This window comes from Eschrichtius robustus, chromosome 18 (assembly GCF_028021215.1).
Source record: "Eschrichtius robustus isolate mEscRob2 chromosome 18, mEscRob2.pri, whole genome shotgun sequence".
NCBI lineage: Eukaryota > Metazoa > Chordata > Mammalia > Artiodactyla > Eschrichtiidae > Eschrichtius > Eschrichtius robustus.
Window position 1 is genome coordinate 78,251,643 of NC_090841.1, and position 26,621 is coordinate 78,278,263.

A 26,621-nucleotide genomic window follows, 5' to 3' on the forward strand; every position below is an offset into this window, starting at 1 on the left:
ATACACATACGGTATCTGTCATCCAAGAGCTTACAATAAAATTGGTAAACGGACGCATAAAGGGTGCACCATGACACCATTAGGCATTGGTTGTCCAAGAGTTGCCATACAAATGCCAAGGTGGGTCAGGTCATTCAGGGCTGAATGAGCAGGGCTTTGGCTAATAGAATTTAAACAATTGGAACTCTTCAGTGTGCAGACTGAGTCACGAGGGCAGTTCCTATCCTCTGTTTCTAACGTGGATCATTCTTTTGAGCTTGTCACCATCCCTTCTAGTTTCAGATACCACTTCATTTATACTTTCTGAGAGAGAGCGTGGTTTTGAGGAAAGAGCGCTGAGTCATCAAAAAGTCTAGGTTAAAAACTGATTCATTACTTTCAAATAGAAGGTGTTGGGCAGGTCCCTAAATGTCTTCACTGATCTGAGCCCAAGTTGTCTTCATATTTGAAATATACAAGGTAGTCTTTTAAAAAAAACTTGTTTGTTTTTTTTTTTTTTTTTGCAAGCTTATTTTGAGGGAAAATGATGTATTCAAAGGATAAAAATAAGTTTACAAGTGTCCCTGCTGCTGCGACATAGGAAGATGGTAATGATAAAGATGGTGATTATGATGTCGGTGATGGCATGGTGGTGTTGATAATTAAGGCAGCGGCAGTGATGATGATGATGATGGAGATGATGATGGGGATGATGGAGATGATGATGGTGATGATGGGGATGATGGGGATGATGATGGGGATGATGATGGGGATGATGATGGGGATGATGGAGATGATGATGGGGATGATGGGGATGATGATGGTGATGATGGGGATGATGGAGATGATGATGGTGGTGGTGGTGATGATGGGGATGATGATGGGGATGATGATGGTGATGATGATGGTGATGATGGGGATGATGGTGATGATGACGGGGATGATGGTGATGATGACGGGGATGATGGAGGTGATGATGGTGATGATGGAGATGATGATGGGGATGATGGAGATGATGATGGTGATGATGGTGATGATGATGGTGGTGGTGGTGATGATGGAGATGATGATGGGGATGATGGTGGTGATGGGGATAATGGGGATGGGGATCTTAATAAACGCCCTAACTCTGGCTGCCCACCTCAGTCTTTCAGATTCAAAATTAGCAAGTAGAGTTTCTTGTGAATTCATTAATTATTGTAACTAGTTGCACTAGTATAGATTAGTAAAATAAAATGGGCAAGGAATTCCAATGCATGCATTCCTCCTGGTGCTCAGTTACCAAGGTCCTGTTCTCCATTTTTTGGGAGGAAGCTCTGGTGGCATCAGGCCAACTGCAGTTTAGTTTCATATAGAACTTGGAGATTCACCAACTTAGTGTACTCCTCTCTATTCTTTGCCTTGGCCATCACTGGTGTGTTAAAATACTCTTGTGAGATGAAAAAGAAAGAAAAGGGAATTATCAGAAAAGAGATTCCATTCTATACAAAAAAGTATGTTTTGTAGGAAAGAAAAGTTATCGAATATTTACATATAACGTGTTCCTACCATTCCTAATATGGTTTCATGCCTGACACAAGAAATATTAAATAAACAGAATGTGGTTGAGAGACTGAGGTGCAGAAGGATGGTATTTAATGTCTGTAGTAAGTTTATGTCTATAAAGAGCTACACATGTCTTTCTTACCAAATAAGAACTTTGTTTATACTTTTTATGCAATGATTATGCTTTATTTTCATTCCCCAGCACAATCTCATTTAAAAATGTAGGTAACTACAATTTTGAAAATCTACCTTTTTCATTAGAAACTTTTAAAAGACTAAATTATATCCTTGTTACTTCCACAAGTGATGCCAGGTTCTGTTGGAGATGTGTGTACCTGGTGTCGCTGTGTGTGTGAGCTTGTGTGTGTATGAGTGTGTGTGTGTGCACACACTTACATACATGCACTGTATCAACAATGATTCATTTCATTTGGGGGAGAAATGTAAAGAGGTAATCAATCAGAATCATTGATACATCACAACAGTACTTCCAATGCCAAGTACACCCTATAATAGAAATCAGGTTTTAAATGGTTGCTTTTGTTAGCTAGGAATGGCCCAGAATATCTGTCTTCTTTCTTGCAAAGATTAAATGATAAGGTATGATGATTACTTACTGGTTCCAATTTATTTGCTATCAGCTGGTTTTTGTTTGGTCAGATTTTATATTCTCCTCACGCAGATTTCCAGCCTTGCTGGGAAAGTCAGAGCTGTTTTGAGAAACTAATATTGCCTATTAGTAAATTCTGATATATGTTTCTGGGATCATATCAACCAAGAGTTCTATAGATATTAACAAGAAATTAAATATTACTTACTTTAATTATGAATTTTAGCTCATCTACTTACCTTAAAAACATTTGGCATGCCAAAAAATCATTTCTCTTGGCCTAGAAGACCTCAGCATGAAAAGTTTCTCTATTTATATTTTGAGGCATAAGATAACTCATGGTCAATTATATTTTACATAATATAATCTTTAGTATAATAGTATTTTATCTTATGTTATATAATTTATAGTATATAAGTAAGCCTATAATTTAATGCTTTTTAAAATGCTATTTCAGTGTTATAGAGGATTTACAATACTAAATTCCTGAAACAATGGTGTACACTCCCACCAGTTCAAGTTTACTTTTATGTGTGTCAGGAATGTGTTACAACTTTCCTCACATAGATTTTGGAAATGTATTGTTATGTGTATATACACATACTCATTCACACCTTTGTGAAACCTTTTTTTTTCTATAACAATGGAGCATAGTACATTTATCATCTGTTTCCATAAAAAAATTATGTTCTGAGGAGAGAATTTGTTAGTTTTGTTCACGGTTGGATCTCCAGTGCTATTAATGGTATGGGGCACATAATAAACACTGAAAATATACATTACTTAATTAATTAACTGATTAATTAATTGAAGTATAGTGTCTGTACAATATTATATGTTACAGGTGTACAATATAGTGATTCACAATTTTTAAAGTTTACACTCCATTTATAGTTATTATAGAATATTAGCTATATTCCCCTTATTGTACAATATATCCTTATAGCTTATATCAAAACACACTTGAATAAATAAAAGATAGGTAAGCTTCTTCCCTTTCCCGAACCGTTCTCCTCCCAAACACATCTCTGCTTTCACACAAGGTCTTAGATGTTTTTATGATTGGTCTTTATTTATATTTAAGTTTATTACAATTGTCCCTGAGCAAGTAAGTTCTAGAGCAGAAATTGCAGACTGGGGACTCATGGCAATTTAGCAGACATCTTTGTTCTTCTCTGAACAAGTTTAATGTCTCTTTTCAGTTGGGTGGTGGCCACAGGAACCCTGAGGTTCTGCCTGGCTTCCTGCGCCAGGACTCCCCACTCCTCACAGGCCCGGGCCTTCCTGCATACAAGCTCCCAAAGCCACAGGCTCTACTCTCCTTTTACCCTTCACCAGGATTCTTTTCCTAATCATTCATCCCTTCTGGCCCTAGAAGGTATTTGCCTTTTCTGTCTGGATTCAGTGAATTTTCTGCATGCACAAGACAAAGAAAAACTGGCCTATATTAAGAGCTTACTAGGGATCAGACAATCTTGTAATATTATCTCATTGAATTCTCACAGTAACCCAGTAAGGCAGGCTGTATTGTCTAAAACAACAACAAAACCAAACAAAACCCAGATTCGTAAGTTTTTTATGCTCTGTAGTAGCTGTAGCTTAATAATTTAACTGAATGCAGTCATTTTATTACTTATGAAATTAGTGGGGTTTTCAGCCTCTGAAAACCTTGTAAATTAATTTTTGAATATTATTTATTGACTCAAAACCATGTATTTCTTGTGTCTCTTTTTATCCTCAGAACCCAGTTTAATTCTTTCTGCACTAAACGCACTCAATGAAGAGTTGCTGGGGCTTATTCTGTGATAAGAGAGGCAGATGTGTGAAGCATTTTAATTCTCAAAAGGCAATAAATTATGATAAATATGTGGGTCACATCATGGGTGAATTTGTCCATTATATGACTTTTGAAGCAAGAGTTGCCCGTCCATAGAGAAGGTGCAGCTATAATGTAGGTGGGAAAGCACGGAGAGACTAAGCAAAGTTTGAATTTAACCTCAAACGAATGAGCCTGGCAAGTTTTCATGAAACTCGAGTCTTAGGTTGGCATCCAGGAAGAGGACTCGGAGTGGGAATGGGTTGTACCTGGTGTGAATGAAACTATGGAAATGGTAGCCGAGGGTCCAAGGAGGCTCGTGTGTTTAGCCCTTCGGAACAGAAGGCAGCGGGTCAGGGCACTTTCACGAAGTAACTTTTTCATCAGTGATCGGTGTCTGTAATTCTTTATTACCAGCTCTGTCCTCACTCTACTGGACTTCTGTCTGATATCATCAAAGAAGCTTCCACGAGTAATTTATACTCCACTCCTCCACTTCTCCCGAGAGCCCATTTGTCCCCTGGTAGACCCTTACTTAGCCTTGCCAACTTGACAGCAAAATATGCATGAATATTTTCTCTTTAGTTTATCCCCACTGTCCAGCTTCTATGTCAAGACTCTGTCTTGTACCCAGACACAGCAGTTCCCTAGTCTCTAGTTTTCAAATCCACCCACCGCTTAGCTCTCACGGTCACCTGCTTTAAAGACAAATCATTCTCTCCATTTCCTAAAAATTAAATCGCCACCTTTTTAATCTGCAATGAGAAGAGACAGCATTTAGGCACTGCCCATCCTTCCCTCTGGCTTCTCTCCTCCTCACCATCAAAGGTGGGCTGTGTCTAGTTTCTCTCTACAAACTGTTCAACGCTCCGCTCATTCCTTACCCCTACTCCTTTTTTTAAAAACTTGCAGTATAGTTGATTGACAATGTTGTGTTAGTTTCAGGTATACAGCAAAGTGGTTCATACATATATGAATATATATATCTCTGTTCTTTTTCAGATTCTTTTCTGTTATAGGTTATTACAAGATATTGATTATAGTTCCCTGTGCTCTACAGTAGGTTCCTGTTGTTTAGCTCTTTTATATACAGTAGTGTGTATCTGTTAATTCCAAGCTCCTAATTTATCCCTCCCCCCCCACTTTTCTCCTTTGGTAACCATTCATTTTTTTTCTATGTCTGTGAATCTGTTTCTGTTTTGTAAATAAGTTCATTTGTATCATTTTTTTTAGATTCCACATGTAAGTGGAATAAGATACCATAAGATGTCATATGATATTTGTCCTTCTCTGTCTGACTTATTTCACTGAGTATGACAATCTCTAGGTCCATCCGTGTTGCTGCACATGGCATTATTTCATTTTCTTTATGGCTGAGTAATATTCCATTATATATATATATATATATATCTCACATCTTCTTTATCCATTCACCTGCCCATGGACATTTAGGTTGCTTCCATGTCTTGGCTGTTGTGAATAATGCTGCTGTGAACATTGGGGTGCACCCACTGTCCCTTACACCTACGCTTTATGCAGTTGATTACTGTTCATCCACTGGAAATCTGTTGTTCACCCCATTATCCAGAAAGATCTGACTACCCTGGCATCCCCCCTTTTCAACTTTAATTATATGCTTCACTTTCATGATTCTGAAAAAACCCAGTCATGCATGATATATTGATATATCTATCTATATATCGCAGCAGTATCTTCCAACTGGAGGGCACTATTCTTTTTTTTCTTTTTTAACATCTTTATTGGAGTATAATTGCTTTACAATGGTGTGTTAGTTTCTGCTTTATAACAAAGTGAATCAGCTATACGTATACATATGTCCCCGTATCTCCTCCCTCTTGCGTCTCCCTCCCACCCCTCTAGGTGGTCACAAAGCTGGAGGGCACTATTCCTGAGGCCAGGAATTTGAGGAGTGTTTTGGCTGTTAGATTCCCATATGTGGTAGGCAGAACAGTGCTCCCCCAAAGAGGTCCACATTCAAATCCCCAGAACCTGTGAATATGTTACCTTACGTGGCAAAGGGACTTAGCATAAATGATTAAATTAAGAATTTTGAGCTGGGAAGATGATTTTAGATTATCCCAATGTAATCCTGAAGGTCCTTATAAGAGGAAGGCAGCAGTGTCAGAGAGAGAGAGAGATTAGAAGATACTACCCTGCTGGCTTTGGAGATGGAAGAAGGCCCAGAAATAAAAAAATTCAGGCAGCCTCTAGAAGCTGGAAAAGGCAAGGGAACAAACTTTCCTCTGTATCCTCCAGAGTGACCACAGTACTACTGACGCTTGGAGTTTTTCCCAGTGAAAGCCACTTTGGCCTTCTGAACTACAGAACTATAAAATAATAAGTTTGTGTTGTTTTGCATCATTACATTTGTAATATTTTGTTACAGTAACAATGAGAAACCAATACAAAATATATAGAGGAGCGAGTTTGTAAATATTTGATGTGGAAGTAAGTGAATGATGGCATGGAGCATATGATGGTGCATATTAGATTTCATATCAAGTGCATAAGAGGAGGTCAGGCCTTGCTTAGGGGATAGAAAGAAGAAGACATTAGTGGGGTGGTGTGAGTGAGGAACAGAGAAAGAAGACTGATGCTGGTAGCTATCTGAGACTGAAGACTTCCAGAATATTGAAATAATGGAAATAATATTAAAATGACAAAAAAAAAAAAAACACTTCCACTACACTAGAAGACATTACAAAGTGATTAAAGGTTAAAAAAATTTAGGATGCGGAGCAACAGGAACTCTCCTTTATTGCTGGTGGGAATGCAAAATGGTGCAGCCACTTTGGGATACAGTTCAGCTATTTATTACAAAACTAAACATCCTCTTGCCATATGATCCAGCAATTGCCCTCCTTGGTATCCCAAAGAAGTTAAACACTTATGTCCACTCAAAAACCTGCATACGGATATTTATAGTAGCCTTATAATCACCAAAACTTGAAAGCAACCAAGATGTCCTTCAGTAGCTAAGTGGAGAAATAAACTGTGGTCCATCCAGATAATGGAATATTATTTAGCTCTAAAAAGAAATGAGCTACCAATTCATGAAAAGACATGGAGGAACCTTGAATGCATGTTATTAAGTGAAAGAAGCCAATTGGGAAAGGTCACACACTGTATGATTTCAATTATATGACAGTCTAGAAAAGGCCAAGGTATCTGTATGATACCATAGTGGTGGATAAGCATGGCTAAACATCATTACACATTTGTCCAAACCCAGAGAATGTATAACACCAAGAGTGAACTGTAACGTAAACCATGGACTTTGGGTGATTATGATGTATCAGCACGGGTTCATCCATTGTAACAAGTGCCCCACTCCGGTGGAGAGTGCTGATGATGAAGAGTGCTGTGCACTGTGGGAGCGGTGGGTACATGGGTGATCTCTGTTCCTCCCCCTCAAATTGACTGTGAACCTAAAGCTGCTCTGTGGGAACTCCCTGGCGGTCCAGTGGTTAGGACTCCGCGTTTTTCACTGCTGAGGCCCTGGGTTCGATCCCTGGTCGGGGAACTAGGATCCCACAAGACACAGGGTGCAGCCAAAAACAAACAAATCAATAAATAAAGCTGCTCTAAAAATCTACAGTCTTAATTAAAAAAAAAAAATTAACAAATCTGACTTGAAGTAAAAGCGAGTTTTGGAAATCACGTAAAGCAGAAGAAACAACCCTGAGCCCACATTGCTTGCAGGAACTTTGGTGCAGACTCTCTGGTCCCTCCCTGGGCAAGAGACTTTGGATTTCTGTCTTTGACGGTCTCCCACGCGATTGCAACTGAATCCAGCTCTGTTTCGTGTCCATCTCGCTGATGGGGCCAGCTGGCTGGCAGACCATGTCACTGTCTTTGTGCAGCCCCGGCCTGCATTGCCGATGGGCAAGCAGTGGAGCATGTGAGCCGTGGGGAGAGACAGCCGACCTCAGGGACGGTTCAGCCGCTGGCGACACCATGCCTCCCCCATCTGCTGTTTGACAGAGACGCTAGGGATGCCTCTTCCAGTGGCGTCAGCCTGTTGGCCGCTGTGCGCAGAGTCTTGGAAAGAACAGAAGTCTTTGTAGTTGCCTGTTAGTCCAGCTCCACTGTGCCTTTGAGCTTTTAACTCAAATATAACCTGTGGGCAAAGACATGGAGCACGTACGCTTGAGTGATGTCAGAATATTATCCTCCAAGTGATGCTGACATCACTTTACTTAGACTTAACACCTTGGACCTGAATGTGGAGTTTTGGGTTCTTTAAAGAAAGTATAAAAAGAGTTTTCCTCTCACCTGCCTAGAGTACAAACAAAATTTAAAATAGCAAAGCCAAGCTTTTGTTAGATCTGCCATTTGTATTCTGTCATGATTTTTAACTAAGGCAAATAATATTGAATCATTTATAGCACTTAGAGATGTACTTAAGTTATAATGTCAGTGGATATGTAATAGAAATAAACTAAATTGAAAGAAGAAAGTAATGATCATCATTTGTCTTTATTTTATTCTGCTTACCAGAGCTATCTTTCCCTTCTAAATTTGCTTTTTCAATTAAAAAACATTTATTGAACCCCTGCTAATGCTTTGAAAATGAATGATTGCATATGGGAGAAAACCATCCCATTATCTTTCTCTTTTCTTCTTTGCCAGCAGTGTTAACTTGCTTTTTGAGAACGTGTCTTAAAGAGAAATACTGTATCCACAGCCATAACTCATGGCTAAAAATGAACCTAATATTTTACACATTTGATAAATACGATGTCAGGATGTCCACACTTTAGCACTTGGCATTGTGCCTTGTGCCTTTTTATGGAAACTTCTTCCTCGCCTTTTGTATAAATACCAAAATCACATTGTCACCTGTGACAGAGCAGCTCTCCTTGCTTTCTTTCCCTTCGCACGCTTATTTTTATCCATACTTTTCTTAAATATTGGGGTTCTCAAAAGCCATCTGTTCTTTGTTCTGTTTTCACACTACACAGTCCTCTTGAATAGTTGCATCTGTTCCCTTGGTTTCATCTTGCAACTATACCAGGTAACTTGCGTATCTCCTCTTCAGCCCAAGTCTTTCTCCTGATTTTCAGACCCATCTACCCAAGAGTCTAGTAGACCCCGTCCTGTGGCTAGCTCCCGGGGTCTGAGACTGGACTCACCACGTAGCCCCTGACCCCCCAAAATCTACTCCTGCTTCTTTATTCTAGCCCCGCCCGGCTGTAACTCTGATGCCTCCTTCTCAGTTCTCTCATCACCTGGTCTTGCTCACTTGCCGTCTCTTGAGTCTGTTTCCTTGTCATCAGTCCTACAGTTAAGACTGTCACTTAGTCTTCTTTACTTCCCACTGCAGTTGTGCGGTACCATCTTAACTGTCCCTTCTACCTCGAGTCTGCTTCCCTTCCATTTCATTCTCTATAGTTATTCCAGAATTATCTTACACAGCATCCCATTTTTGCTCTGTGAAATCTCTCCATGTTTTTTCATAGCCTAGGGGATAAATTCTTCACCCTTAAGCTTTATGAATTGATCCCTGTCTATTTTTCTCAACTTATCTCTAGACTTCCCAGCTAACATCTACTATTCCAAGCACACTGAATTGCCAGTGGTTTCCTCATGGATACTGTTGTTTGGGGAATCAACCTGATGCAAGGGTAGCTTCCAGATGCACTACTAGCCAGCCCATCCCAGAGGTTGCAGGGCATAAAAGCTGACACTCCAAATTAAAATGCCACTAACTTAATTTAAAATGCACAGCAAGAGCCGGGGGGGGGGGGGGGGGGGGGGGGAGGCGGGAAGAGATGACTGTGTTGACGTGGAGAGGATAGGGTGTGGGCAGCCAGAGGACCGTACATACTACTTGAGCCCTGGGACGCAGACGATGATGATGATGTGGTTATGCACCTGAACTGAAGGCTGAGCCCATGGATACAAGGTGCCCTGGGCTGATGCCACGGGCTTCCGGTTTTGGAGAACAGGTTCACCTGGCCACAGGTGTGGCTTGCTCACCAGCCTGCTGTCAGATGTGGGCTATCTCTGCTTTTCTAGGGTCTAGAGCACCCTGGGGCCGGAAGGGGAGCATACTCGGTGACACTGGTGGGTGGCCACCTTCGGGGGGCCAGAGCTGTCAGCCCAGAAGGGACAAGATCACGGTGTAGTTCTGCCATTGTTACTGTCTATATGCAGTACTCCTATTTGTTGACATTTGTTTTTATTTATTCCATCTGTCTTTGGCATATCTCACAGTTCACCAACACTCTTCTGGGTTCTGCCTGTGTTGCACTTTCCTCTTTACACGTTACCTGGAATTAACATATCCCCTGCATGTTGCCTTTATATCTCAAAATAGCAGCTTACCTACAGTTTACATTGAGCACTTTTTATGAGTTTGTCCAACCTGTTTGTGTGTCTTGTCCTTCTAGCAGCATTGAACTCATTCTCAAATGCATAGACTCCAACACTACACCATTCCAGCCTCGCACGATCACGTGTCTACAAGACCTCGCTTCTCCCTCCTGTCATATCTATCTGCCTTCCATTTTCAAGGCTAATTTTCATTCACCCTTCAAGGCCCGATCTTGCTTCTCCTCCCTTCAGAAGCTTCCGTGAGCCTCCATTGTGGACCAGAAGTCCGGGAGATAATGCTTCCTTTGTCTTCGTCTGCTGTAGTATTTAATCACGGTTTACTGTAACTTCATGCTTACCGCTGCGTTCTCTCACGTTACACTGGAACAACCTTCGGCAGTAATTTTGTCTTGTATCTGTTGGTATTCGGAGTTATCCCAGGCTGAGTTATTCCCAGGGTGGAAATATGAGGTTGTGGGGTTGATAACAAACGGTCTTTCTGTATTTTGCTCCCACTCCCAGTTGCAAATATTCTGGTTCCACTTCAAGACTGTGATTTCCCCCAACAGTTTAAGAAATCCCAAGAGGTGTCTCACGTGTGTTCATGGCACAGTCCTCTCAGCTGCCCCGTGGAATGTGCCACCACACTTCTGCCCTCCCCTGGCTCCCCCATGTCATCTGCGGCTGACGACTCTAGTGCCCGAGGAAGAAGATGAAACCTGCTCTCCAGTGTCCCAAAGCAGCTGTGCTCTCTCATTGTAGCTTTGGTTTCCTTCATGTGCCTTGTGAAGCTCCTTGGAGGGTCTCTTCGTTTGGTGGCAAATAGTCTCCTTTTATTTTATACTCTGTTCGGGGATCAAGATCGATGCTGTCTTGACTTGCCAACAATTATAGAAATTGTACGCTACGGCCATACTTTTCCTTCCTGAAATGTTTGTAATCTGACTTCTGTGATACTGCCCTGTCACGTTACTCTGATTTTTTTTTTTTTTTTCTTTGCTTCTTTCCCTGGGGCTTTTTATTTTGCTTCTTTAACTAAAGGCAAAAATCTGAGGTATGTGCTTATCTCCCAATCTTTTCTATAAATACCTGTCACAGAATGTTCTTCCATTCTTTTGCCTTGAGTTGCTACCTTTATGGTGTTGACTCTCTACTCTGATTAATTTTGCCATCTTATCCAAGTTTAGTCATGTTCTCATTATTGTCTACTTTGGGGAGGATTTTAATATTTCCCAGATTCTACTAGCTTCTCCAATCTACATTTATCAACTTTTATCTGAAAATGAGGTACCTCCACTCATCTTTTGGTGATGGTCTTTTATAAACTGAGAAGAGCTCTGGATATTATCTAACAAATGCCAACTTCTCAGACCATACAGATATCTAATTTATGTATTCTATTTTAGCTGCTAGCATTGAACATCTAGCAAGTGTTTAAGTAGTTATTAATCGATTGGCTATTCTTAAAAGAGGATCTTTAAATGTTTGGATTTGTGTGTACTCCTTAAACCATTTCTTCATCAATCATCCCAACAAGCTTTTATCAAGTGCTCATTGGGAACTAAAACAGTAAGAAGTCGAGTAGAATCACAAGCACACAGGTAAGCTGACCTCAGGTGATGTCTGCAGGGTATAAGCAGGATGGGTAGGTCCCTGAGGGACAGTGGCTTTCAGATTTTTTTTTTATCATGATACACATTAAGTAATACATTTAATGCTGCACCAAACCACAACGCACACACCAAACCACACTGCGCATACATATATACACACTTATAACAGAAACATAAGGGTAACTTACAACTGAAATGAGAGTTTCACAGAGCAATACTTGTCTCACTATATGGGACAGACTCTGATATTTTCAAGTCTACTAAGGATGCTGGTTGCTACCCACTAAATTGGTTTCACAGTTTGAACAACGCTATTGTGGTTTACTTGAAGTTGGGGACAATAGCCGTTGATTTCTGTCCTCAAAGTGGGAAATGGTATGTTTACTCCAAAACCTTAGAAGAGAAGTTTTCTATTATATAAGTAGAATGGGTGAAAATAAGTAAATAAATTATTCAGGAGAAAGAGTTGAAATGCTTACTCACTCAGCAATCTCTTTATAAAGGCAAGAGGGATTATGCCAGTAAAAACTTGAGTACTACACATGCATTTTCTCTCATTTAACTTTATTGCTGTATAATGATTAAAAGCATGTCTAAAATTGTATATCCATATATAAATATATAGATAGGTAAGTAGATAGACAGATGAGAGATACACACACATACACGCATGTTATCACTCAGTAGGGCTACATTATAACTGGATTGAATCTAGCAGCTAACATCGGGCATCCCCTGAGAATAATAAAGGCAATCTTTTATTAAAGTCTCATTATTTTCATTTTTCTTAAAGAAGGATTCCAAATGTTAGGAGCCTTGCTGCAGTAAAATAAAAAGAATAATAATACTGTGATTTCAGTTTTCCACAAAGAGGGCTTGAATTATTCTCCTAGCAAAGATAGTGACGCCAGGCGTCATAAACCGGTGGGTTCCCTCCTTTTCTATTCAAGGTGTTCATTGTACCAAGTTCGCCAGTTTTATATTGAGGTCAAATTGGCTTTGGCAATTCCTGCTGCGTTCCAGGCTCCCACTGGATTTTGCTTTAGGAACCGTCTCTGGTCTTCTGCCCTCTGCCTTTGGGAGTGTGAGCATCCCTGGTCCTGCTTCCGGAGCCCCACTGTGAATCAGAGGGCACAGCTGCTGACGGCTGCCCGGTATCCTGAGGCAGGGTCCCTCAACAGGGTCTTCTCGAAGAAAATTAGCAGCTGTGGAGAGACTTGGAGAGAATCGCAGAGTGGAGGGCTCTGCTCCATGGGGTGTTTGCAGAGGAAGTGTGTTTCTGAGGGGAGTGAAGGGGGGCGGCATTCTTTGTTGTCCTGCCAGAGCCACCGCCCACCCAGCTTCCAGGCTGGATTGTAAATGCTCTGCCCTCAGGGAGTTTTCCCAGCACCAGCTGGCAGAGCCGGCTCCTTCCTCTGGCTCTTCTGCCCCCCCAGGGCTCCCATGTGGGTGGGAACCTGCTTCAGAGACTCCGGATGATGTCCTGGAGCGCAGCAATGTGCCAGAGAACGAAGCAGAGTCCAAGGCAGGTGTCAACTCCGTCCCTTGGCACGGGCTAAATCGTTTTCTCACTTGTTCCTGTTTTGGGGAGCACAGTTTAATCCTGTGCTGCCTGTCTACACAGACGGATGAAGCAGGGAGCTGACGAGACATTTGATTCTTCTTCACTTTGCATAAACGTTCCCTCAATAGCACCGTGGGGGGTTGAATTGTGCCCCCCCCCCCCCCCCCCCGCAAGCTACATTGAAATCCAATCCCCGTACCTCTCTGAACGTGACCTTATTTGGAAGTAGAGTGTTTGAAGAAGTAATTAGTTAAGATGGATCCTTAGAGCATCTCTAAGATGTGACCCATCTTTGTAAGAGACACAGACACAGACACAGACACAGAGGAAGACAGCCTTGGGGAGACAGAGGCAGAGAATGGGGTAGTGGCAGCTGCAAACCCAGGATGAGCAAGGATTGGTGGTAGCCCCCAGGAGCTGAGGAAGGCATGGAAGAGATTCTCCGCTAGTATACCGCCCTGCCAACGCCTTGATTCTGGACTTCTGGCCTCCAGAACTGTGAGAAAATTGTGTTCTGTTTCGAACCACCCAGTTTGTGGCACTTTACTCTGGTAGCCCTGGGAAACTAATACAAACACATATACCAGAAAGATTCTGTAAGAAAAACAAGGAGTGGTACCACCATCATTTTAGAGAACTGCCTTTTATCTGAAAGTTTAATATTGTGACCTGTGATTCAACCTGAATGCTAGTGACTTTAACATTGTTCAGGTAAACTACAGACCCTCTCACACCTGTCACAATGATAATACAAGTTAGCTCATGTTCTTTTCATTAGGGCTTTTAGAAGATTTTAGACACGCACCAAAATGTACTCTCTAGCGAAAAGAATTAACCTTAAATTTGCTTTCCTAGTGCTGAATTACCACTAGTTGGTATTAAAATATCAATTTTAAAATATCAGGCTAAGAGTGAGTGTAAAAGACCCATCTAGAAAGGTGCAGCAATGCCTTTTGCAGGAAGCAGTTCACTCTCTACTGGGGTTGGAACAGCAGAGCTTGGCTGGCCTGTTACCATGTTGCAGTTGCCATGGCAACATCAAACCAATGAATGGACCACCTCCCAGAGACAGGGAGGTGAGTACGTGTGAAATTGATTCCGTTGCACACAGGAATACGCTCAAGCCAAATTTGTCAGGATAGCATTTCTGGTAGGAAACTGCATTTTAAATTATATAGACATGATGAATATGATGTTAAATATTTACTTCGGATATTCTAGTAAAATGGTGTTTGAAAATTAAGTGTGCTATGGAAATTTTATGCTCTTTATATATGCTCTGCACTTGTTTCAGACAACACTGAATTTGTTTTCATTCATCTAAATTTGGATAGCTAAAGCAGAATTTTATATTTGAGATGAATCTTTTAAGTTATGTATCCTTGATGTTAAACTGCTTTTATTTGCTCATTTTAGATTAACATGTTTAGAGAAATGACTTTAGAAAATGTAAATGAAAGTTGTTACTGTATGTTTTTATTTTTAGATAACATCTGTAAAGTGTAAATTCCATTTTACATTGAACAGTGTAACATATAGGTAGTCTAAATCAGTGAAAAATGGAAGGTTTGCTATTTTAGTACTTAAGGAGCCCATGGTAAGGCTTTATAAAAATAATTTATTCACATGACATATTACTGAATTGTGTTCAGCGCTCATTTTTAGCATGCAGTTATTAATATAGTGTTATTCTAGGTATGAAGTAGGTCTTGAACTTGGTCAATGTAATCCTTATGATAAATGGTTTATTTTGGGTAATCTGATAAAATAGATGTGGTTTGCTTCCTTTCATTTCTTACTTACAATACATACTTGGCTTTGTCTCCCCGTAAGGTTGCAGAAACTGTACAGAACAGAGAAAGATCTATCTGTGATGTGGTAATTACTGAAATGCCTCCATTAAATGTGGTTCATATTAACAAAATATATTTATCAGGCATGATCAGTTTGAAATTAGAACACGTCTAACCCCAGGGGCCTGGTTCATGCTAAGAGCTGTCTACTTTCCCATTAGTTCAACTTGGAGAATAGAAGAGCATGACTTGTTTACGTAACAGAAACCAATATTTGCTCTCTTTTATTCTCTTCGCATAGTCTTCCAAGGGCAACGTGCGCCAGATTCTGGCAAAACCCTCGCTGACGATGCATGTCCCCTTGGGCGATAAAATGGAACTCTAAACTAAAACAATGCTTCCAGAATATTTTGACTTTCTAACAGTTCCATGTGGATCCATTGATCTTCCTTATGAAAAGATACAAGTGCTTTTTAATTCAAACTGAGGTGAGGTATTATAAAATGTGCTCCCTTTTGCTTCATGATCAACACTGATATTTATTGGAAAACACTGGCACATGAATGTGATGCGGTACATCAAATTGTACTTTGTACTGTCACACATGTATCCATTCCCATGTAAATGCTGTTACCTATTTCTTGTGTGTAAACCCATTTAGACATTTGAGCACCCAGACTTAGGGGAAAAATGCATATTCAAGATACTAAATAAGACAAGCCATTCAGGCAGGTAAATCAAATAAATCCTCTGGTACAAAGTTACTTTGGGAATAATGGTATATTTTCTGGTACGAAGGTAGTAAGTAAGCACTATTCAAAATGGAATCTCAGGAGACAAGAAAAATGTTTCTAAATACAACCTCACTCCATCAGTGTCTTGATAGCATTTCTGAATCTGGACTCTGTAATCAACCTTCTAGTTTTAATTGCCCCCGACTTTTTCATGGAAGGTATGCTTTTTCATGGAAGGTACCCTGACTGTCAGAGAACATAAGGAGAGGTAGGAAGTGTAGAAAAAGGGATTATTCATTTTGAAATCACTGTCACGGTACCCACTGGCATATCATTTGCTGCAGGTTTTAAGGGTGTGACAATTTATTAGTGATGAGCTCCATTTCTGAGAAACTTACTGTGTATACTGCTTGAGATACTTGCATTTAAAAATGACATTCTAGGGACTTCCCTGGCGGTCCATTGGTTAAGACTTCGACTTCCAATGCGGGGTGTGCGTGCTCGATCCGTGGTTGGGGAACTAAGATCCCACATGCCTCGCGGCCAAAAAACCAAAACATAAAACAGAAGCAATATTGTAACAATTCGATAAAGACTTTAAAACAATAAAAAATGAATAAATAAAAATGACGTTCCAGACAACTGTGATAGTATTTTGGCACACTTATATGGACCAGTGCCGATCCATGGATTTTATTGTTGCTGTTGTTGTTATTGGTCTGTAATAAGTACAGGCATTGACAGAATGTGCCTAGGAATATTCAGACAGTGTGGCGCTGCTGTGACATCCAGGGGACTGGTCGGGACTCATCAGTAGGGACCACATAGGGTACTGCTGAGCCTCTGTGATGCCTTGCAGGTGGTGTGAGCTGCATACGTTAGTAGGACCACACTTTTTTAAAACCATTTTATTGAGATATGGTTGACATGGAAAAAGCCGTAGATATTTAATGTATACAGCTCCATGAGTTTGGGGATAAGTATACATCCATGAAACCATCACCAAGATCAAGGCCATTGAGATAGCCATCTCCTCCCAAAGTTTCCTCCTGCTTCCTTTATTATTATTGTTGTTCCCATTTTTTGTATGTGTGGTAAGAATACTTAGCATAAGATCTACCCTCTCGGAAAATTTTAAGCATACAATAGACTGTTGTTAGCTGTAGGCACTATGCTGTGGAGTAGACCTCCAGAAATTAATTTTGTGGAACTGAAACTTTGTACCCTTTGACCTTCACCTTCTCATTTGCCCCTCCCCCTAGCCCCTGGCAATCCCCATTCTACGCTCTGCTTCTATGAGTTTGACTTTTTTAGATCCTACGTACAGGTGAGATCATACAGTATTTGTCTCTCTGGGTCTGGCTTATTTCACTTAGCATAACGTTACAATGTTTTCAAGGTTCATCCTTGTATCATTATAACATGTATCAGAACTACTTTCCTCTTTAACACTGAGTAATATTCCATTGTACAAATATACTGTATTGACTTCTCCAGTTATCAATTGATGGACATTTGTTCTTCCTCTTCGGCTATTAAGCATAACGTTGCTATATGTAGTCATGTATGAGTTTTTGTGCATGTAGGGTGTCAGTTTCTTTGGGTATGTACTTAGGACTGTAATTTCTGGGTCATATGGTAGCTCCGATTTTAACATTTGAGGAGCTGCCAAGCTGTTTTCCAAAGGGACAGCAGCATTTTAATATCCCACTAGCAATGTGTAAGGGTTCTAATATATTCGTATCCTCACCAACACCTATTATTGTGTGAATTGTAGCCACTTTACTGGGTGTGAAGTGGTACCTCGTTGAGGTTGTAATTTGCGTTTCCCTAATCACTAATCATGTACAGAGTCTTTTCATGTGCCTGTTGGCCAGTTGTATATCTTCTCTGGAGAACTGTCTATTCATATCCTTTGCCCATTGTTTACTTGGGTTGCCTTTTTATTGTCAAGTTGTAAAGGTTCTTTTTACAGCATTCTGGATACCAGTCCCTTATATGTTTTGCAAATATTTTCTCCCATTATGTTGGTCATCTTTTTGCATTATTGATGGTATCAACTACATGACAAAAGTTGTAAATTTTGCTGTAGTCCAAATTATCTCCTTTTTTTGCCACTTGTGCTTTTGGTGTCATATCTGAAAAAACCATTGTCCAATTCAAGGCCACAAAGATCTGTGCCTACATTTTCTTCTGAGAGTTTTATAGTTTTAGCTCTTACATTTAGGTCTATGAGTCTGTGATCCATTTTGAGATAATTTTTGTGTATTGTGTAGGGAAGGAGTCCAACTTTATTCTTTTGTGTGTGGATACTAAGTTTTTCAGTATCATTTGTTAAAAACCTATTCTTTCCTATTTGCACCTTTGTCAAAATTTAACTGACCATAAATGTAAGGGTTTATTTATGGACTCTCAGTTATATTTCATTGACCTTTATGTCTGTCCTTATGCCAGTACCACACTGTCTTGATTACTGTCGCTGTTCAGTAAGTTTTGAAATTGCTAATGTGAGCTCTCTAACATTGTTCTTTCTTTTAAGATTGTTTTGGCTAGTCTGGGTCCCTTGCCTTTTCATATAAATTTTATGATCAGCTTACCAATTTCTTCACAATAGTCTGATAGAATTTTGATAGAGTTTGTGTTGAATCATTGTGTAGATCATTCTGGGGAATATTGCCATCTTAATAATATTTTGGCTTTCCATCCATGAACATGGAATGTCCATTTATTACAAGTTCTTTCAACAATGTTTTGCAGGTTTTATTGTACAAATCTTGGACTTCTATTATATTTATTTCTAAGCATTTTCATTATTTTTGTTGCTATTATAGATTTTTTCCCTAATTTTATTTTGATTTGTTCATTATTAGTGCACAGAAATATAATCGATTTTTGTATGCTGATCTCGTACCCTGAAAACTTGCTGAATTCAATTATTAGTTCTAATAGATTTTTTTTTTGGTATGGATTGCTTAAGATTTTCTTTATACAAGAGGACACCTTTTGTTGTTAGAGACAGATTTACTTCTTTCTTTCCAATCTGGATGCCTGTTATTTCCTTTTATTGTCTTATTGTCCCGGCTGGAACCTCCATTACAGGGTTGAATAGAAGTGGTGAGAGCAGACATCCTTGTCTTGTTTTGATCTTCAAAGGAAAACTTTTAGGTTTTCATCATTAAATATGATACTAGCTCTGAGTTTTTTGTGGATGTCCTTTATCGGATTGAGGAAGTTCCCTTCTCTTCCTAGTTTGTTGAGTGTTTTTAACAAGCATGTTGTTGGATTTTGTCAGATGCTTCTCTGTGTCTATTGCAATGATCATATGGCTTTTGTCCTTTATACTATTAATATGGTGTGTTGCATTGATTTCTTTTTACATGTTCAACCAACTTTGCATCCTTGGTATAAATCCTACTGGACCATGGTGTATACTCGTTTTTATATGTTTCCAAAGTTCATATGCTTATATTTTGTTGAGGATTTTTTTTGCATCTATATTCTTAAAACACTTGTCTGTAGTTTTCTTTTCTTGTGATGTCTACTTTGTTTTGGTAATACTGGCCTCATAGAATGAGTTGGGAAGCATTTTCTCTTCTTTCATTTTTTGGATTTTTTTGTGAAGAATTGGTATTACTTCTCCCTTAAATGTTTGCTCTAATTCCCAAATGAAGCCAGGTGGGCCTGGGAAGCTAACAGTTAAGGCTAGATATTTGTACCTGTTTGCCTACTTTGGGTACAAGAGTCTGAAATACTTTGTAAGTTCCACCAAGTCCATGTATATGTCTGAGATAATAATATAGGCAGTGTTTATTTAACTCAGGACTTAATGAAAATTTAAAAAATACATGGAGAATGATCACATCTGTTTATGATTATAAATGGCATGGTTATGGCTAAGAGCCTTGCCTCTTTGTTGATCTTGTATCTATTATTCTGTTTTGCAGCTAAGCTCTTCAGTGATGTTGTACCGAGATTAGGGCTTTCCTTTGAGAGGGCCATTATTTTGAATTAAAACATCTCTTGGGTCTATTAGTCACTTGCTTAAAGTTGTCTTTGAGGACAAAGCATTTATCAAAAACTTTCTAAGGAGGTCTAAGGTGACACGGACAGGTTATTGTAATTTTGGTTTTTGCTATAAATACATTTGAGTAAGTCCAGATCTGATTATTTCAGGTTTTAATATTACTAAGGCAAAAGGGGGGAAAAAAAGGTATAACGAGGCAAGCAGTTTGTGCTGTATTTCCCATTATTTTTTTTCTTCAGGCCCTAAGAAAATACTTCTTTGATGACTGAATCTCTGTGAGCTGTGGAAGTCTAGGAGTTGGCTCACCGGTTAAGGATAAGAGGATCCAGTGAAGATGAAAGCAAGGGCATCAGAGGATGGTTCAGAACTGAGGATTAGCCCCGGGAGGAAAAAGAGACAAAATTGTCAAGGTTGGTAAACTGCGGAGAGTAGAAAAAATAAAATCAGTGCCAAGCTGGGAAGGATTTCGGATGTTTAAGTCATGATGTTGAAACTGATTTGAGAAATTTCTATAATGATAAAAGACTAATCAGGAGTGTTGCGGGGAATTATAATTTAAGGTTTTTGTTAGTCGTATGCTGAGAGTGAAACATATTTGAAAAGATTTCAAGTATTCAGGACATGGAAGAATAGAAGAGGTGCAGCATGGTAGGTTTTAGCTTCACACCTGCATAGAGGTTTGTGTATTTCAAAAGAAAACCAAGTAAGGTATCTAGTACTTTTTTGTTTCTGAAAACAAAATTGGCTACTTGCAAATTCTTGTGTAATTATTTCGAAGTGTTTTCATTATTTTTGTTGCTATTGTAAATAGATGTCCTTTCCTAATTTCATTTTGATTTGTTTATTATTAGTGCACAAAAACATAATTGATTTTAGTATGTTGATCTTGTACTCGGCAAACTTGGTGAATTCATTTATTCTTAAAGATTTTTTGGTACGGATTTCTTAGAATTTTCTATATACAAGATGATGTCTTTTGTTGATAGAGGTAGTTTTATTTTTCCTTTCCAGTCTGGATGCCTGTTATTTCCTTTTAAGGTCTAATTGTCCTGGCTGGAATCTCCATTACAATGAATAGAAGTGGTGAGAGTAGACATCCTTGTCTTGTTTTGTTCTTCGAGGGAAAACTTTCAAGGTTTCACCATTAAGTATGATGCTAGCTCTGGGTTTTTTGAAAATGTTCTTTATCAGAAAGTTCCCTTCTCTTCCTAGTTTGTTGAATGTTTTTAACACGGAATGTTGTTGGATTTTATCAACTGCTTCTCTCTGTACGTTGCAATGATCATGTTTTTGTTGTTGTTGTTGTTTTTGTCCTTTATACTATGAAACTATGGTGTGTTGCGTGGTTTTCTTTTCATGTGTTAAACCAGCTTTGCATTCCTGGGATAAATCCTACTTGATCATGGTATATAATCCTTTTTATATTTTTCCAGATTTCATTTGCTTATAATTGTTGAGAATTTTTTTGTGTTGATATTTGTAAAACACCTGTCTATAGTTTCCTTTCTTTTTTTTTTTTTAATTGTATTTATTTATTTATTTATTTATTTATTTATTTTGGCTGTGTTGGGTCTTCGTTTCTGTGCGAGGGCTTTCTCTAGTTGCGGCAAGCGGGGGCCACTCTTCATCGCGGTGCGCGGGCCTCTCACTAGCGCGGCCTCTCTTGTTGCGGAGCACAGGCTCCAGACGCGCAGGCTCAGTAGTTGTGGCTCACGGGCCTTGTCGCTCCGCGGCATGTGGGATCTTCCCAGACCAGGGCTCGAACCCGTGTCCCCTGCATTAGCAGGCAGATTCTCAACCACTGCGCCACCAGGGAAGCCCTATAGTTTCCTTTCTGACTGAGCTGGAGAAAGTTTTAGTTGCAAGAACCAAGCATCCCTGTAGTATCAATATTCCACTGAGCATGCAGGTTCCTTGATGGGAAATCATGAAATAAACTTTAAAAGAAATAAATAAATTTTATCTCCCAATAAACTAAGGTTAAATATACTTAGTGAAGACAGTGTCTCCTTTGTTGCCGGATGAAAATTCTGACGGGCTAGATGACTTTTCTGGTAACTCTTAAGCAACAGAAAGAACCATGTCACTTTAATTCTCAGTAAAGTTTCAATTCATTAACTTAAAATGTCCAGTGCCAGAAAGTCATCAGTATTTCTAAGCTGCCTTAAAGTGAAATCTTCTCCCTTCCTGAAGTTGGGCCCTGCTGAATGTTATTATAAGAGAAAGAAAGAGAATGAAAGATTCTTTCTTTTCCTTCAAGAATTTCTTCTTCCCCAGTTTGTTAAACATCGTGTGTAATCACAGCAGGTGCTATGTCTGTGACTAGAGACAGGTTTAATTCAAGAATTAAAATACTAATAATACTACGTGTAACTGCCATTTGAAAAGTGGAAACTAGACAGTGAGAAACTTGTTTCTATCACGACTTTCCAACTGCAATCCATTTAACAGTTGAAACCCAAATGGGAATTATTACACAAAGTAAAATATCAAGGCGGCTGCCCACTGAAGACTTTGAAACTAGAAATGACCACTTAGAAAACACATGTTATCAATGAGGCACGCGACCTGTATGTCCGTATCTCTCTTTGTGCGATTGGTTCTGTTGTAAAGCATTCGTTTTCTAAGAGAGCTGCCAGTATTCTTACCAGGGCTCATAATCATCCAGAAGTGCTTCAAGTTTCCTGCCAAGACGTCTGCTTGCATCAAACCTCTGGCATCCTGATGTCCATGCAGTTTTTCACATTCAGCTTCAGAATGTGGGTGCTACTGGTCTGGGTATTCATCACTGAGAGCTGTGTGAGCTTTCAAGTCATGTTCTCACCTTCCAGCTCCTTTGCTTTCTTCTCGGTCCCCTGGCATGATTATCATTCTGACTGTGTGTGTTAGGTGTGTGTTTTCAGCTCATTGTATATTTGTTATTCCAACATCAGAACGTTGCAAACATAGTTTCTGAGGAATCGTATCTCTAAAGTTTTATTGCACTTAGGATTTATGGTAAATTCAAAAGGGGTTAATAATATGATTATTTTTTTCCTGGAGTTCTGAGGACTCTTTGTAACCAAAGTCTCATTTCCCTTGGGGTCTGCCTTAGTATGAAGTACTGACCCAGAGCTGGCATGCAATAATAATAAATAAAGCCAGAACCTAAGAATGCGGGTGGTTACATGGCTTTCTAACAAGCAGTCTGAGCCCATCCACTTTTGCTGCCCAACCGAATTCCTAAAATTAAAAAAAAAGAGCCTCATGATGAAAATCGATAAATACGACTAAAGAAGGAGCTGATATGTACAACCTAAATGGAGCAAAAGTGTATAAAAGAGCTGTTTTGCTTTCTTTGAAGAAGTTCCTTGATGGAAGAGGAAACTGTCAAATTACCTTCTTTATGGATCCGTCTTTCTTTCCTCCCTCCCTCTGCATTATTTAGGGTTAGGTTCAGCAGCACATGGTAGAGAGCCCCAAACTAGCCCGGTTTAACCAGGACAGACCTTTGCGACTCTACCACGTGCAAGTCTAGAAGAGGCAGCTGGCTCAGAGCCACGGTCCTCAGGGAACATCTCTCCAGCTCACGGCCACGCTGTCTTCAGCATGTGGCCGTGGTCCCGGCAACAGGGTGTACAAAGGATGAAGACAAAACGGGCGAAGAGCGGGAACCGGATACGGAGTAAGGGAGGTCCTGGAAATCGCCACAGCTTCTGTCCCATCGGTCGTAACTTAGTCACATCTTCCAGCAAGGCGAGCTGCAAAGTGTAGTTTTGATGGGGCAGCTGTGTGCAGGGGCACAAGTGCTGTCACCATCTGAAAAGAGAGTGTGGTCTCTGCCACCACTCTTCTCTTAGAGGCAGCGTGACTGTACTTAACAGCAGGGGTTTGAATACCGATTTTGCCACTTTTCTCTTTTAGCCTGAGGTCCTCAACCGTGAGATGGGGACCAGACCTCTTTCTTAGAATTACTGGAAGGTTAAAATGCAAGGCCGTGTGTAAAACACTGAATACAGTATTATTTATCAGTAAATCGTGGAAGTGATCATGTTAGCGGCTCAAGCCCATCTCTGTCGTGCTTCCCTGACTTGCTGGTTCAGAGTGGTTTTCTCAGCTGCACTGCTTCCTGGTCCCAGTTCCACATCCTCCTCCCTCTAAACCCTTGCCTCTGCTTCTGTCTCCTTCATCCCACCCTCCTCTCTTCTCTACCCTCCCTGTCTCCATCTCACCCCAATCCCCTTCCTTCTCCTTTCATTTTGCCCTCTCTCTCTCTCTTTCCCCCTTCCCGCCCCCCTTGCTCCTCCCTCATTCCATCCTCCTGGACCAACCACTCACTTCCCTCCCTCTTTCTTTCCCCTGCCTCCCAGTTCTGGGTAGTAACTATTGTGATGTGAGTCAGTAGAGAAAACAAGTAAAGCAGGATAAGGCAGAATACTGCCCTCCAACTGCCCACAGTGTGTAGGTAACCACACAATTACAATATAACGTGTTCTAGTTGTAGCCTCGGATCTACAGGTTTAAACTCCACTGAGGGGTAGCCTTGGAGGGCGTATCACGACAGGTGACGTTTGTGCTGGATCTCGAATGCTGGATAGGATTTTATGCCCCCTGGTGAGGGGCTTGGGGGAAGGGGAGACAGAGGTCACAGTCTCTGTGCACAGCACAAATAGGTAGAGAAATCAAGGGAGAATTGAAGTTTGGACTCTTGGTGGGAATGTAAATTGGTGCAGCCGCTATGGAGAACAGTATGGAGATTCCTTAAAAAACTAAAAATAGAGTTGCCATATGATCCAGCAGTCCCACTCCTGGGCATATATCTGGAGAAAACTCTAATTCAAAAAGATACATGCACCCCAATGTTCATAGCAGTGCTATTTGCAATAGCTAAGACGTGGAAGCAACCTAAATGTCTATGGAAAGATGAATGGATAAAGACGATGTGGTACATATGTACAATGGAATACTACTCAGCCATAAAAAAGAGTGAAATAATGCCATTTGCAGCTACGTGGATGGACCTAGAGATTATCATACTAAGTGAAGTAAGTCAGACAGAGAAAGACAAATACCATATGATATCACTTATATGTGGAATCTAAAATATGACACAAATGAACTTATCTATGAAACAGAAATAGAGTCACAGACATAGAAAACAAACTTATGGCCACGAAAGGGGAAAGGGAGTGGGGGAAGAATAAATTTGGAGTTTGGGATTAACAGATACAAACTACTATATATAAAATAGATAAACAACACATGTAGACAGTATAGACAGGGCTGGGTCTGGGCTGGATTTGGCCCAGGGGCAGAGCTTACACCAACCTATTGAGAAACTTGTCCTTCGTCTGTCTTTGGTAAATACATTTTACTGGCAAGCTGATACTCCCATTGATGTAAGTATTGTCTAGGGCTGCTTTTGTGATTTTGTAACAGAAACTGGGTAGACTACAAAATCCAAAAAAACTTACTGTCTGCCTTTTGACCTAAGAAGTTTTCCAGCCCTTGATCTAGAGTTTGGTCACTTGAAGCTGTGGCATAAGCAATTTGAGTTTCAAAAAATTATTTTGGAACTGTTATGGCGAACGTCTTAGAGCAAGGAAACTGTTAGAGAGTTTTGCGGTATAGATAATAGAGATCGAGGATACTGGCTGTGTGTAATTATGATTGGGGATGTAAGGAAGAATCAAGGTTCTGTTTTTAGGGGATAAGAGCAAAATTGACATTTTTAAGAAAACAGAATTGAGAGGTGTACATGTTCACTTGCAGTTGCATGTATAGAATTTTGCATATATGGAAGTCATGTGATTAATCTATGTGGCAAGAAAAAACGGTCTATCAAAAATGATAACATCATCTGTCAATTGATTAAGATCCAATTTAAATCACTTTCCAATTGCTCTTCATTTAATTTATATTTCTAAGCTGCAAAGAAACTGCATTTCTGCTGTGATATAGATACTTCTGTTTAGAGGCTAAATAGCATTACAAGGACTTATTTGAAATCAAGGTACAAACACTTGAGCTTTCCACAGGCATTGGCTACAAAATTTTATGTAGTGGATGCCCTAGGATGCAAATGTTAATATTCTTTTAAGAATCACATGGTTGATTTTGACATAGAAATGTTGGTCTTGGCAGTTCTTTCCAGGAGCATATTATAATGTGTTATTCCAGTTTTTCATGCTCCTTCCAACATGCTGGCAACCGCAGGCAGTATTTTCTCTCTAGCGACCTTGGTTTCAGCACCAGCGCCCTCTACCAACCTTCTACCCCAATTCTAGGGGTTATAGCTGCATCTTGCTGTTGCTACCTCTGTTTGATACTTTAGTATTTCCTTTTGATCTTTTCAGTCCTTGAATGTCTCATGACCAGTTCTTTACATCTAATTCCCTGGAGACAGCAGCTGGTGTGGCTCTGTCTCCCGGTAGGTGCTGACTGACACACCCACCCTCTCTTGTCCCTACCACTTACATCATGGGGCTGGAGGGGTGCTTGATGGAGGATTCTCTTACCCTCTTATGCTCCGTGGGGCAGGGGCAGAGGGGAGAGGTTAGGATCTTTCACTGGGGCTGGAGGTCACTATTTGAGGAGATGCGCTCATGAGTGAAGAGAATCATGT